We start from the raw sequence: 13,205 nt of genomic DNA, 5'->3' as shown, positions 1-13,205 counted from the left end.
GGTTTGAGATTTTCTTTAGAGATGTTTGGCTTGAGGTGATTGGTATTTTCAGTAAAGTGTTAGCAGTTTGTTTGTACAAGAATTTAGGCTTTCAGGTTTGAGGTGGTTTAGTATCTAAACTTGTTGGCTTAGAGGGTTGAGCTTGATTGATTTGGATTTTTAGGGTTTGTTATTGTGGTTCTGAGCCATCTTCCTTCTTCTTTCTTCTTTTCTCTTCTCCTCTTTTCTTATCATCTCTCTTTTTCTCATTCTGCTTCTTCTCTTTCCTATCGGTTGCTCTAGAGGATTAACTTGGATTTGATCCAGAAGGTGGTTTGTCATCTTGCTTCCGCTCATCATCATCCTTGTCATCCTTTAAGTTGTATTGTAGGTTTGGCAACATGGTATCAGCATTCACAAGGTACCTTTCAAGGATTCTGATCAATTCTTCATCTTTAGTTTTCTTATGCTTTTTGCATTTCAGATCAGATTGAAGAGTCATGATCAGCCTCATATTTCCTCTTACACAGTTCTTCGGAATATTGAAGATTTTGCATCTTTTAGAAAAAGCATCTATCTGAGCCTTCTTGAATTCATATAGAAATTGTGTGTCCTCTGGAATGACTGTATGTACTATATCAATCACTACATCCAGCTCAGATCCTCTCTATTTTTGAATAGTTGAGAGGGACACCTGTAGACATCTGTACAGTCCACTATCATTCACATTAGCCACAATCCTCTTCTCCAAAAAGTTATTAACTTTGACAATCGCCACTCTAACAAAGTTAATATTATTGACCAATGCTCTTTTGAAAGTGATGTAGTTGTTCTGGAAAGACACCCTTAAAACTAACAGAAGTTCATTGAATTCTTGATCTTGATAGGGTCCTTTTGAAGCTTTTAGAAGTCTGTCCTTCCCAACCTCTTTAGATAATTGAGCTTTTGAAGAGCTTTGACCAACTTGAGTAGATGATGTCAACTTGCTAATCTCCTTAGATTTACCAGCATCCCTGGATTGTTGAATCCTAGCTTCTATCTCCCCCTTAGTCTTGGGAACAGGCATGAGTAGGGGAGTTGGTATTTCTGGCCTCACGGTCTCAGAAAGTGCAGGCAATGAAATGTTGAGCTTGCCCATGATAGCTCCCAAAGCCACAAAATTTTGCATTTGTAAATGTTTGTGGGAGTCCACCAAGGTCTATATATCTGCCTGTTGACTCTGCACTAGAGTAGTGAGAGCTTGCACTTGAGCTGTGAGTGAGTCGTTGAAAGACTGCAAAGTTGAAACTTGTTCTTAAAGAGCTTGAATTTGTAAATTTGTGGATGTATAAGTGGGTTGTGGAGAGCTTGAAGGCACTGAGGACCCAAAGGTTGCTTCCACAACTTCCTTTATTCCTTCCATGAGAAGTGCAGAAGGCTCATATCTACTTTGATGAAGCTGGTTTAACTTGAGCTTTGTGTGATTTGAACTTGTAATTTGTTGTTGAATCACCTCATGCAAAGCTATGAAAGACTGTCTGAGATTTTTGACATCCTTTCCACAGAAGTCAGATCAAATCTTGCCATTTGGTCAACAAAATGTTAAAATTTTGAACTAATCTTGACTTGAGAAGTTATAATCTCATCCATCTTCTCTCTCACGAGCTTCCTGATCTTGTCTTCATGACCAATCAACTTTAGTTCTAGATCTTTACCAAACAGGTGAAAAGCTTTTAGTTGAGCTTTGTACACTTCATTGATTGTATCATAGACATCTTGTGGAGTCAGGACCTTGGCATTGCTTCCCTGTATGATTACATATTCATCTTAAAACCTAGCCAAGACCTGATCCATCTCCAAAGAAAAGTCCTTAGACAACCAAACATCTACATTTCCATCTTGCTCAGCTTCATTAACTATTTTCTGCTTCTGCTTTTCAAATTCTTCATTATAGGTGAGCAGAATAGCTTGATAGTCTTGGTTGCTCATATCAGAGGTAAGAAGATGTTGTGAGATGTTGGCTAGTCCAGAAATTTGATCAACAAGGAGATCATCTGTAGTTGTTGGTTGAGTTTCAGCTGCTTGTAGCCGTTGGGAGATGATGTGTGGTTGTTGTAGTTGAGAAGTAGAAGGTTGATCTGATGGGTTAGAACCACCTGTGACTAAGGTCACAGTTTAACTCACAGATTGCTATGTGGTTTTGACAGTTTGTTGTTCCTCACTGATGGTGGGAACCTCCTTTTGAATTGGTGGGGAGTTAGCTAGGTTACTGTCATGTACTCTAGCATCAAATTCTTGCTCATTTTGTAGTGAGCTTGCACTTAAATGTGCTAAACTTTCCTCCCCTATAGCAGGATCATTGGAAATTGAACTCCTAGCTTCAATTGTTAGTGCAATTTCAGCTAGGGTTGTGAGGGGAGTTGTTCCTACAACAGGAACCTCCAGTTAAATTGGAGAGGATTTAGATAGCTCCCCTTCAGAAGTACTACCTTCAAACCTAACAACATGTGAAGGTTGATTTGCACATGAAGGTGCATTTGTGTCTATCACTGGGTCTTCAGTAAAGACCGATGAAACCCCTGTGTTTTTGTTGGTGTCATCAAGGTCTACTCCAGCATGTAGCCTCTCACCAACTAGATGTGATTCCTGGGTGGTGATCATGGTTTCTAGAACCATGTCACTTGAGGTTGGAAACTCTTGAGAACCAGAATCAAAAGTCTCATTGTAGGAAGAAGAAATTTGAGATATAAGATGTTGAATATCAGTGTTGAGTATTGGCAGCTCCCCCTGAATAGATGAGGGAGCTTCAAGGGATGTACTATCCTTGTGTGTGTCCTTATTCCTCCTTCTATACATTTGAATTGCTTCAAGTGTTTGTGTAGACTCATTACAGAGTGCACTAGGGAGAGTGCTCTTTTCAATAGAGACACCTTGTTGCGAGGATGCCCCTAGATTCTGTTTTTGTCCCTGTTTTATAACTACATCCTTTTGAGAGGATGCAGAGGTGGCTTGAATGGTCAATTCAAATTGTTTAGCCTTCTTTGTCTTTTTGACCAAGGGTGACCCAGTTTCTGTCTATTCCTCACCACTCTCATTTATGATTGTCAGGTTTGCCTGCTTTCTCTTCTTTTTACTCACTTCACCCTTTTGAGAGGATGAAGTGGTTGGTTTCCTAGTTTCTAGTGGTATATAAGAAGTGGTCTCAGCTTGGGAAGGACTATGTTGGTTATCCTGTGTTTGTACTTCCACAGAGACATGAGCCATAGCTGTACTAGAGTTAACATTATTTCTCATATCAGGCATAGGATAAGGGTAAGTCTTAAACCTCTCCATCATAAATGGAGTTATTTTAAGACTCACGCTTACCTTATTCTTTGTAGTAAGTGAGCCAAATATAATTTTGGACACTTGCTTACAATTGCCTATTTTTATATTATCTATACCATTAAGTAAATGAATGTCTGAAATTTTATGATTTAAAGTAGACATGATAAACCTAGGAAAGAAGATTTCCTTACCTCTTGCAGCTAGGGGAATTGTGAGCCTGTTGGCAAGTTCTTCCAGGATCAATAAATGAACATTCAAGAGTCTGTTGTGGAGTATGGAGAACACCAGCTTCTGCACCACACTTGATATGTTATCATATCCTGTCTTTCTGCAGGTGAAGGACCTCACTATAGAGTCAAACAAGAAAGACCATTCCTTCCTCAGGTTTGTTATGTTCAGACTTACTAGGTTGATTCTTCCACCATAGTTTATAAAATCCATGAACTCAGTTAGCTCATCCTGTGTTGGTACCTCCACCAGATTTTTAGTTGGAAGACCCAAAGCTGCATTTTCATCTAGCTCATTGAACTCTATTTGTTGGCCTCCAATTGAGCAAGTCACCACCATAGATACAGAGTTGTCATGCATATCTGTCCTTACTACAGCTGTTGTCCATAACTCATACAGGTAATCCAGGTACAAGATTGGGTTAGCAGTTAAAGCACCTGCAAGATATGATTCAGACAAAAACTTAACAAACCCTTAAAAGAATCAGGGGCCAGGTTAGCATCAGTGAAATCAAGGTAGTTAGTTCCATTCTTGGGGATATCAACTCTAACATTGTTGAGTGCCATTGTTGTTGAGTAAGAAATAATGGGTAAGTAAAATGAGAGAGAAAGAGCTTGAAAAGAGAGAGAAATCGGTTTGGATTTGAAAATTAGTTCACTTGGAGTTCTCGAAGGCGTAAGGATGTGTATGTCGAGATGTCTGGGTATTTATAGTAAAAGGTAAATGACTTAACGAGAACTAAAAGATGAACGTTTGGAATTTGTTTATCGAGAAGTCGTATTAAGAGAATAGATACATATCGATATATCATTTTCCAGATTCTTATCGAGAACTAGAAAAAGACTTATCGAGATGTCAAATAAATACCCAGTTTGTCCTAAATGGACTGAATTGTTTCCAATTTTTATTTAAATGAATCAAAATAAAATCAGAATAATTTTATCATAATTATTTTACCAAAATAATTTATTAAATTAAATTATCTCAGTTCTGAGTTATTTATAAGTCTAAAATTTATACTTGTAGAGAACTCTGTGAGTTAACATTTATAGAGAACTCTACAATGACTTATCGATAAGTCATAATAAAGCTTATCGAGAAGTCAGAAAATTGGCTTGTCGAGAAATCACTCGAGAAGTCTTAAAATGACTTGACTTATCGAGAACTCAGTTCTCTATATACTTTTGATCACTTTGATTTCGCCTTATGCTAATTTTGCATATTGAAAATGCAAATCAACATATAGACAGTTTTCTTAGAATTGAAAATTTTCAAGCTAAATTTTGAATTTTGAAAAATAAATGTGCAGAGATTCTTGAAATATTTATAATTCATATTCCAGTTAGTTTCTAAATAAATCTAATTAATTTTGATTTACTAGAAATTAATCTGCTACAAAATATTAGCTGAGTTCTTGCCTTAGGATGAAGAATTTAACATTCCAATTTCACCTACAAGTCTAGTGAAATTTGCTTCATCCAAAGGTTTAGTAAAAATATCAGCTAATTGTTTTTCTGTTGGAAGAAAAATTAGCTCAATGGTACCATTTGTAGGATGTTCTCCAATAAAGTGGTACCTTACATCAATGTGCTTTGTTCTAGAATGATTAACTGGATTAGCCACAATAGATATAGCACTAGTATTGTCACACATAATTAGAATTTTGTCTAACACTAGGTCATAGTCCATTAGCTGATTTCTAATCCAAAGCACTTGAGCACAACAACTTCCAGCAGCTATGTATTCAGCCTCAATTATGGAAGTTGACACATATTGTTGTTTATTGATATACCAGTATACAAGTCTTTGTCCAAGAAACTGGCAGCTTCCACTAGTGCTCTTTCTGTCAACCCTGCATCCAGGAAAATCTGCATCTGTGTATCCAACAGCTTCAAAACCTGTTCCCTTAAGATACCATAATCCCAAGTTTGGAGTCCTCTTTAAGTATCTGAAAATCTTCTTCACAGCCAACAAATGTGATTCCCTTGGATTGGCTTGAAATCTTGCACACAGACATGTAACAAACATGATGTATGGTCTACTTGCAGTTAAGTACAACAAAGATCCAATCACTCCTCTATAGCTTGAGATATTTACACTTTTGCCCTTTTTATCTTCATCCAACTTTGTAGTTGTAGACATAGGTGTAGATGCAGATGAACAATCAACCATACCAAACGTTTTCAATAAATATTTGACATACTTAGTTTGGCTGATGAAGATTCCATCACTTCTTTGACTGACTTGAAGTCCAAGAAAGTAACTTAATTCCCCCATCATACTCATTTCATATTCACTCTGCATAAGCTTAGGGGATCTATGATAAATCTTTTCATTTGTAGATCCAAAGATAATATCATCCACATAAATCTGAACTAGGATCATATCATCACCATGCTTCTTGTAGAAGAGGGTCTTGTCTATTGTTCCTCTAGTAAATCCATGCTTAATCAAAAATTCTGACAGTGTGTCATACCAAGCTCTAGGTGCTTGTTTTAGTCCATAGAGAGCTTTTAATAACTTGTATACAAAATTTGGAAATTCTGGATCTTCAAAGCCAGGTGGCTGTTGCACAAAAACTTCTTCTTCCAACTCACCATTGAGGAAAGCACTCTTCACATCCGTTTGATATACCTTGAAATTGGAGTGTGCAGCAAATGCAAGAAAGATCCTTATTGCTTCAAGTCTTGCAACGGGAGCAAATGTCTCATCATAGTCAATTCCTTCCTCTTGTGAGTAGCCTTTTGCAACCAACCTTGCTTTGTTTCTGGTGACAATTCCATTTTCATCCATTTTGTTCCTGAACACCCACTTTGTTCCAATAATACTTCTGTTCTTTGGTGCAGGAACCAATTTCTAAACTGTGTTCCTTTCAAACTGATTTAGCTCTTCTTGCATAGCAGATATCCAATCAGGATCAAGTAGGGCTTCCTCATTTTGATTACGCTCAATTTGAGACTAGAAAACATGCATGAAGACATTCATTTATAGTTGCACTTCTAGTCCTCACTCCAGCATTGGGATCACCAATAATTACATCTACACTGTGACTCCTATCCCATTTCCTTGTGTGAGTTTGCTGACCTATGTTTTCTGCTTCTTCACCATTGGTATGACTTCCAAAATTTTCTCCTCTTTCTCCCCTTGAGTTTGTGCTATCAAATTTAGGTGTTTGAGATGAGCTTCCGTTCTCATAATTCACTTGATTAGTAGACTCTTCATCAATTATGTGATTTGTCTTGACTTCAGCTTCATCTTCAGAATCACTATCAATTTTGAGATTTTCAAATTGTAGGGTCTCGGTTTCATTTTCACCCAGGCATTCCAAGCCTAGACATTTGTCATCATCAAAAGTAACATCTGTATTTTCCATAATTTTCTTCTATTCTATCACATAGACTTTGTATGCAGTTCTCTCCAATGAATATCCTAGAAAAATTGCTTCAAAAACTTTAGAGTCAAATTTTCCACATATTCAGAGTTGTCCTTCAAAATATAACACTTGCTTCCAAATAAAAGAAGATGCTTCACAATAGGCTTTCTTTTAGACAAGATTGAGTAGGGTGACTTGCCAAGATTCTTATTAATGAGATATATGTTTTGAGTGTAGCATGTACTGTTCACAGCTTCTTCCCAAAAACGTGTTGGCAACTTTGCATCTTACAGCATTGTTCTAGCAGGCTCTACTAGTGTTCTATTCTTTCTCTCAATTACCCCATTTTGCTGAGGTGTTCTAGCATCTGAGAATTCTTGAACATTGCCCTTGTCTTTGCAGAATTCAGTTAAGGTTGCATTCCTGAATTCTGTTCCATTATCACTTCTCAATCTTTTCACACAATTCTGATATTCAGCCTGCTTTTCAATCTTCTTGATGTGTTCAATTATGATGTGTGGAGTCTCATCTTTAGAATGCATAAATTCTGCCCATGTATATATTGAGTAGTCATCCACCATCACAAGTGCATATCTCTTTCTTGAATATGATAGGACATTAACTGGTCCAAACAAATCCATGTAAATAAGTTACAAATATGCACTTATAGAATTCACAGTTTTACTCTTGCGACTTGATATTTTCATTTTTCCCTTTTGACAAGCATCACAGACTTCATCTTGACAAACTCCAGGTTAGGCATGTCTCTCACTAGCTCCTTTTTGACTAGAGTATCGATTGCCTTGAAATTCAAGTGAGATGGCTTCTTATGCCATAGCTTGCTTTGCTCTACAGAAGCCTTGGTATAAAAGCCACAAATTCCATCCTCACTTGCTGAGTCTAATCTGTAATAAATAAGTTTCCCTTCCTTACTCCTTTCATAGCAACTACACCAGTCTTTTTACTGATAAAAATGCATTCTCCTTTATCAAATATTACCTTAAATTTTTTGTCTGCAAATTGACTAACACTAAGGAGATTCACTTCAAGACCAACTATCAGTGCTACATCTTCAATGACAATATTTCTAGAAATCAATTTACTATATCCCATTGTGAAACCTTTGTTGTTATCTCTAAAAGTCACTAATGGGCCAGTCTTCACCTCAAATTATGATAGCAGAGCCATATCACCTGTCATATGTCTTGAGCATCCACTGTTTATGATCCATATGACTTTTTTCTCTTTTTCCTACACACAATGAGGATTAAGTGTGTTTAGAAACCCAAGCAGTGTTAGGTACTTTCTTCTTGTTAACAGAATGAGCAGAACTAGAATGAGTTGTTTCAAAAAGAATGGTGTTTATGGACTGTTGTGCATTCTCCCTTTTTGATGCAGATCCAACATTTACTTCTTTGAGGTCTACTCTCAGCTTGTGACAACTTTTCATCACTTTCAAGTTGTAAGGGATGCAATCAAACTTGTCACGGAATGAGAAGGGATCTTTTACATTTGCTTCATTGTACTTGCATGCTCCTTCTACTAGCTTGCTAACAACCATTTTACAAAAGTGATTTAGATGATTCACAGAGCCACATCTTTGACATTGTTTCCTTGGAGCATCTGCAACAAATATAAAGTTATTGCTTTTGTTTATCCCAATCTTCCCATTTCCAATTCTTCTTCTTCTTTCTTGCATCTTCAGTTTTTACTTCCTTGACAGGTGTCTTGGAAATTTTGGTTGGCCATGGGCTTCCTTTCAACTTTGGAAGATGGAGTTGTTTCTGCATTTTTCTTTTCAATATCTTCATCGGCAATTTCTTACTTTATGGTCAACTCTTCTTCACTGAAGTCTACTTCACATGCCTTGATCATAGGTGAACCAACCTTTCTCAGCATAGCTGGGACATCTTCATTTTCAGTTGCTTTTCCTTTACCACTTACAACTTTCTTGTTGCTATTCGAAGTATCATAATCAAGACCAATAGGTATGCTAGCACATGACTTGTTCTTCTCATGGTACTGACCAACCAACTCAGATGCATTTATGAAAGACTTCAGCTTAACTTCATTCTTTGCCAGCTTCTCCCTCAACAAAGCTTCAATTTCAGCACAACACTTTAGCTTATTTTTTAGATATTCATTTTCTTACTTGTGACTCAATCTTCACAAGCAGTAGATCCAGCTTTTGCTTCTCACTCTCAAGTTTCTCATTGGATTTATTTAGCCTACTGACTTCCTCAGTAGCTGTTACCAAGCTAGTGTGTATATGAAACATCTCCACACTCATCTTTTCCATAGTCTCCTTATATTGACTAGCATTTAAATTAATAGTGGTTAGAGTTGGTACCTTTGATTTTGAAGTGGATGCTTCTCCATGCTCAAAGGTCATTAGTGTTGAGTGGCATTTATGACACTTATTTATGCTCTAATAAGCTTTGAACTGGTGTATTTGTACTCAATTTATTTGTGTTTTAACGTGTTTTCAAGTGTTTTTGCATTTCAGGCATTAGTTTGTGAATCAGATGAATTAGTATTGTTTTGATGCTAATTTGGTGTCTAGGTGGTGTTGGAATAAAAGCTCATTGAAGCCGGCTCAAAGCTGCAAGAATAAAGAGAAAGAAAAGAAGTGTTTTTGGCAGAAGTCCAGTGCGCCCGCGCTGATGAAGTGTGCGGCCACGCCGGGGTATAGGAAGTCAGCGCGCCCACGCTGGTAAAGCACGCGCCCGCGCTGGGTCGGGATAAACAAAATCCCGATTCTATTACAATTCTATTTTATGGACTCCTGGGGTTATTGAACTGCTATATATTGATAACTTAAAGTTGTTTTTTAATAAGGAGACTTACAAGAGCACAAGGAGAAGACGAAAAGAGACCTAGAGCACAGTTCAACAAAGGCGAAGACGATCTAGTTTTATTCTTGTGAGTCTTTGTTTTGAGTTGTAATCTTGGATGCTTGTTTCTTATTTTGTTGAACCTATACTCTTATTTGTACTTGGTTTTATTTATTCATATAAAGACTACGTTTGCTATATCATATTTTCATCGGAACCCACGTTGATGATGAGTCCGATTATGGGCTAATCGTTATCGTGGGGTTCTAACGAATTTATTTATGGATTTCTTTAGTTAAATTATTTGATGCCTTAGTATGTGGTGATTGTATGATATCCTAGTATTGGTTGTGCGTATTCGTCTTATGAGTGTCACGAACTTATAAGATAGTGTGTTAATTCTTAATGAAGCGAAAGTGAATTTAAGGATTTAGAACTTGCCATGCTAGCATAGGTTCGTGTAATTGTTATGCATGATTCGTAGGTAATTTTAACCATCTTACTTGCCCTATGTAATCAAGATAGATAACTTGTGCTTAAACCATTATATTGTCAAATTCTATAGACATATAGGGTCTCAATTTAATTGGTGCCTATTCAGCTTCTATCTCTTTTGTGGATGTCTGGTAGAATGGTACTCGTGCAACGAAAGTTGGCATTTATCAGTTTCGTGTTGTCTGATTAGTATCATCACCATTGCATGCTAAGATTAAGAACAATAAGACTATTGAATGAAGTATTTAATGAAGTTAGAATCCCATGTTTGTCATACATATTAATTCAGTCAATCTTATTCTCGTAGTTATAATTGTTAGCGTAATTATGAGTTATAAACAATCTCAATTTATTATCGTCTTAGCATTGAATAATAACCATACATTGTTGCTTAGGTGCGTGAAATACTTAGTTAACCAATACAGTCTATGTGGGAATGAATCTGATTTATATCTTATACTACTTGCGAACGCGTATACTTACGTGTATCATTAGCGCATGTTTAGCGACTAACAAGTTTTTGGCGCCGCTGCCGGGGACTACAGTGTTAATTATTAGTTTATATGCTTTCCATCAGTGGTCGCTAAAGTTCATTGACTCGGACATTATTACTTAATTGTTTCTTTGTCTTATTTCAGGTGAGCTAGCGAGGGTGTATGCATACGCGTTCGCATACTTGCAAGAGAACATTGGATAAAGCCGAGGAAAAACTTGTGTTGGTTCGTAGGGAAGTTTTTGAGGATAAAGAGAAGTTAGAGGAAGAAGAGAAAGTTGAAGAGCCAATTGTAGTAGCTATGGGTGATCAAGCAGAAAATCCGAAGGCTTTGATGAACTATTCTAAGCCTAAGATTAATGACATTCAGTCTAGCATCATCAGACCAGCCATCAGGGCTAACACTTTTGAGATCAAGTCAAGAACGATCCAGATGATACAGATGCCAGTTCAGTTTGAGGGTTCTCCTACTGAAGACCCCAACATGCACATCAGGAATTTCATCAAGATCTGTGACACTTTCAAGTTTAATGATGTGACTGAAGATGCTATCAAACTACGTCTCTTCCCATTCTCTCTGAGGGATAAGGCTAAGTGCTTGTTACACTCTCTACCAGTAGGGTCTATCACCACTTGGGAAGATCTTGCTCAAAAGTTTCTCACTAAATTCTTCCCCATGACGAAGACTGCTGCAATCAGGAATGCTCTTACTCAGTTTGCTCAACAAACTGGAGAATATTTGTGTGAGGCTTGGGATCGATATAAGGAGATGCTAAGGAAGTGCCCACACCATGGCATGCCTGATTGGATGATTATCAACTGTTTCTACAATAAATTGGGTCCTACTTCTAGACCCATGCTTGATGCAGCATCAGGAGGAGCCATATGGGCTAAGAGCTATGATGAAGCTTATGAACTTATTGAACTGATGGCTGCTAATGAGTACCAGAATCTTTCTCAGAGACTGACTCAGGGAAAAGTAGCAGGAATTCTGGAGTTGGACGCAGCAACTGCTATCGCTGCCCAACTAAAGGCTTTGACGATGAAGGTGGACACCTTGGCGAATTATGGAGTTCATCAAATCACTAGTGTCTGCGAGCTATATGCTGGAGCCCACGAGACTGATCAGTGCACAATTTTTAGTGAATCAGCTCAGTTTGTGAGCAACTTTCAGCGATCGCAGCAACCTGTGCCAGCCACCTATCATCCTAACAACCGCAATCATCCGAATTTCAGTAGGGGCAACGTTCAGAATACGGTTCAACAACATTATCAGCAATATTCAGCTAAGCAGTACAACCCCCCTAGTTTTCAGCAATCGCGGTATGCAACAACTCCAGCTGCAACAAGCTAATGAAAAATCCGAATTGGAGAAGTTAAAGCTTATGTGCAAGAGTCAAGTTGTTTCTATCAAGACCTTGGAAAATCAAATTGGGCGAATTGCTAATGCCTTGCTAAATCGGCAGCCTGGTACATTGCCTAGTGACACTGAAGTGCCAGGAAAGAGGAAAGCTAAGGAGCAGGTAAAGGCAATCACTTTGAGGTCTGGGAAGGTTGCGAATCCCGAACAAACTCAAGAGTTAACTGAAGAAGTTGTGGTTGAGAAAGAAGTAGTGCAGCAAGATGAACAAGTGGAACCAAGGAAGACTTCTGTTGAGCACACTCCGCCTGAGGGTAATACAGGGGAGAAACAAATCTATCCTCTACCAACTTTTCCTAAGCGGATGCAGAAGAAAAAGATGGACAAGCAATTTGAGAAGTTTCTGGAGGTGTTCAAGAAACTGCATATCAACATACCTTTCGCCGAGGCTCTCGAGCATATGCCTTGTTATGCAAAGTTTATGAAAGGTATTATCTCCCGGAAAGTGAAGCTAGATGATTTAGAGACTGTCGCTCTCACGGAGGAATGCAGTGCTGCAACAGAAGTTACCTTCGAAGCTTAAAGATTCAAGAAGCTTCACCATTCCATGTACTATTGGAAAAATGTCTTTTGACAGATGCTTCTGTGATTTGGGAGCTAGCATCAATCTGATGCCTTTGTCAATTTTCAAGCAGTTGGACTTACCTGATCCCAAACCAACATATATGACCTTGCAACTGGCTGACCGTTCTATTACATACCCGTGAGGTATTGTGGAGGATGTATTGGTCAAGGTTGATAAACTCATCTTTACTGCTGATTTTGTAATTATTGATTTCGAGGAGGATAAGAAGATTCCCATAATCTTGGGAAGACCTTTCTTGGCGACTGGCTGAACCTTGATAGATGTACAGAAGGGTGAGCTCATCATGCGAGTTCTGGATCAGGATGTTAATTTTAATGTGTTCAATGCTATGAAATTTTCTCCTGATAATGAGGAGTGCTTAAAAGTGGAGTTGGTCGATTCGGTGGTCACATCGGAACTTGATCAATTGCTAAGGTCTGATGCCTTATAAAAAAGCCTTATTGGGGAATTTAGATAGTGAAGATGACGAAGGTGAAGAACAATTGCAATAT

General features: G+C 37.9%; 1 non-coding gene across 1 annotated transcript; it reads right to left on the bottom strand.

Moving 5' to 3' along the window:
- Nucleotides 1–11,399: 11,399 nt before the first annotated feature.
- Nucleotides 11,400–11,506, bottom strand: LOC141716000 (small nucleolar RNA R71). The gene has a single exon (XR_012572736.1). It is a non-coding gene; the product is annotated as a small nucleolar RNA R71 (small nucleolar RNA).
- Between the last annotated feature and the right edge of the window lie 1,699 nt (nucleotides 11,507–13,205).

The sequence above is a fragment of the Apium graveolens genome, chromosome 3 (genome assembly GCF_009905375.1).
Source record: "Apium graveolens cultivar Ventura chromosome 3, ASM990537v1, whole genome shotgun sequence".
NCBI lineage: Eukaryota > Viridiplantae > Streptophyta > Magnoliopsida > Apiales > Apiaceae > Apium > Apium graveolens.
This window is presented reverse-complemented; position numbering and strand designations above follow the sequence as displayed.